Source organism: Vigna unguiculata, chromosome 1, assembly GCF_004118075.2.
Source record: "Vigna unguiculata cultivar IT97K-499-35 chromosome 1, ASM411807v1, whole genome shotgun sequence".
Lineage (NCBI taxonomy): Eukaryota > Viridiplantae > Streptophyta > Magnoliopsida > Fabales > Fabaceae > Vigna > Vigna unguiculata.
The window spans coordinates 18223369-18226258 of record NC_040279.1 but is presented as its reverse complement, the minus strand read 5'-3'; positions in this window follow the sequence as shown (position 1 = coordinate 18226258).

The window sequence follows — 2890 nt, the reverse complement described above, 5'->3', positions numbered from 1 at the left end:
CTACTTTGTGGCATGGTATAAAATGTGCCATTTTAGAAAAAGGGTCCACTACCACAAATATAGAGTCAACACCCCTAGAAGTCTTTGGAAGCCCTAGGACAAAGTCCATGCTTATATCCTCCCAAGGGGTGGAAGCAACAGACAAAGGAGCATATATCCCTACAAGCGTTACGCTAGACTTAGCATGCAAACAATTCAAACAACTAGCACAATGGTTTGTATTTCCCTTTTCATATGGGTCAAAAGAATTTCTCTTTAACCATGGCCAAAGTTTTGGCGACCCCAAAGTGACCCATAAGTCCCCCCTCATGCATTTCTTTGATCAATAGTTTTCTATGAGAACCTAGAGGAATACATAGGCGACCTTCTTTGAAAAGATACCCATTTGAGAGATGAAAGTTGCCTTCGGACTTAGTGAGACAATCATGATAAATGGTAGCAAAGAAGGGATCATAAATATACAATTCATATATGTTGTCAAATCCAAGAATTTGGGATCCAAGCTTGGCTAAGAGAGTATATCTCCTTGATAATGCATCAGCCACCACATTAGCTTTCCTTTTCTTGTACTTGATAACATAAGGGAATTGTTCCAAGTACTCAACCCACTTTGCATGTCTTTTATTCAATTTGTGTTGGCTCTTCAAATACTTGAGAGTTTCATGATCACTATGGATAATAAACTCTTTGGTCACGAGATAATGTTCCCAAGTATGAAGAGCTCACACAAGGGAATATAGCTTTTTATCATAAGTGGGGTAGTTACGAGAAGGACCATTTATTTTTTTCACTAAAATAGGCAATTGGATGGACTTCTTGTAACAAAACCGCACCTATGACAACCCCAAAAACATCACATTCTAGCTCAAAAGTTTTCTCAAAGTTTGGAAGAGCAAGAATGGGAGCTTGGGTGAGCCTAGCCTTGATATCATCTAAAGCCTTTTGTTGTCTTTCACCCCACTCAAAAGATATGTCTTTCTTAACAACCTCATTCAGGGGTGAAGCAATGGCGGAGAAGTTGGGAATAAATCTTCTATAAAAACTAGTTAATCCATGAAAGCTTCTAATGTCCCTAACATTCTTTGGCACAGGCCATTCTTGGATGGCCTTGATTTTTGCAGGGTCAACATGTACCCCACTCTTATTGACCACAAATCACAAAAAGATGACACTCTCTACATAGAAAATGAGCTTGTTAATGTTAGCATAGAGTTAGTGATCTCAGAGAAGAGATAACACAACTCTAAGATGACCCACATGAAGACTAGAGCTTCTACTGTACACCAAAATGTCATCAAAATAGACAACCACAAACTTTCCTATGCAATCACGCAAGACATGATTCATTAAGCGCATAAATGTACTAGGAGCATTGGTTAGGCAAAAGGGCATGACTAACCATTCATATAGACCAAATTTTGTTTTGAAAGCAGTTTTCCACTCATCACCTTTTTAATACGAATTTGGTGATAATCACTTTTGAGGTCTATTTTTGAAAAGATTTGAGCTCCATGTAATTCATCCAACATATCATCTAGTCTTAGGATTGGATGCCTATATTTTATGGTGATGGTGTTGATAGCCCGACAATCACAACATATGTGCCACTTTCCATCTTTCTTGGGCACCAACAAAACAGGCACAACACAAGAACTTAGACTTTTTGGAACCCATGTAACATCCCGGTAGGATATTATTAAAATAAAATAAATTATAACAAAATAAACAGGCAGGATGAAATACCTCATTTATTAAATAGTCCATTTCCCTAAACGTGGGAAATTTCAAAACTTTAAAACATTAAGAATCCAAATATTCTAAAACTATACAAACTGTAATCAAATTCCATGTAAAATTAAACGAAAAATAGTTATAAAAATCCCCTCGTGCATTGAGCCCACTCTCCGCCACTAAGCGTCTCTTGGCTCACCTGTACCATCATCTGCTCCCGGATAATAAATTACCCGATCATCGCCACACACAAACAGATAGGGTGAGCTATGCACATAAATATAATCAAATATGAAATTAAATCCCCAACCCATTCATAAATAATCATTTGTTTAATTTATAAAAACACCCACATTCCCACACTCATAATCCCTATGAGTTCATGCATGTGTTCTAACTCTGGGATTTCATGTGCTTCCACGATCCTCCTCGCTCGTGGTTCAGCCTACAAGCCTATCCCGCTTGTAGTCCTGCTTCACGGACTCCCTCGTCCATCATCCGAACTCCTCGCTCGGATCCGAACTGTATACACGCCTTTCCTACTATGAACTCCCTCGCTCATATCATTCTCAAGTTGAGCATGAAATGAACTCCCATGTTCACTCATCCCAACAAGAGTACCTCCGGTGAGCTCAATAGTTCATGTTCCGCATGCGGTCCACCCATCACGAACTCCTTGTTCGTGACTCAATCCAAGCATATGCCAAATCCTATGGACTTAGTCTTTCAAGCCCAAACACCACAAAACACGTATATACTTCCCATAACTAGGGAAACACCAAGCAAAACAGCTCAAACAGTGCACACACAAGCATGGATTCACCACATTCTCGCCTAAGCCAAAGGTTTACGCCCAAGCTAGTCCATCAGCCTCGCTTAAGCCAACTCACCTCGCCTGAGCAAGCGTGAAACAATGGTTATACCACTTCATCTCGCTTAGGCAAGCTCTTCTCGCCTGAACGAGACCTTAAGTCGCTCAACACCCAAAGCTCCTCGCTTAGACGAGGATTCAACAAGAACAAAACACTAAGTCTCGTCACGACCTCGCTTAGGCGAGTCATTCTCGCCTAAGCGAGCATGCCTGTCGCTCAACACCCCAAAACCTCTCGCCTGGGTGAGAAGTCGTGCTCAAAACGTCCAGGTTTCCTTGCGACCTCGC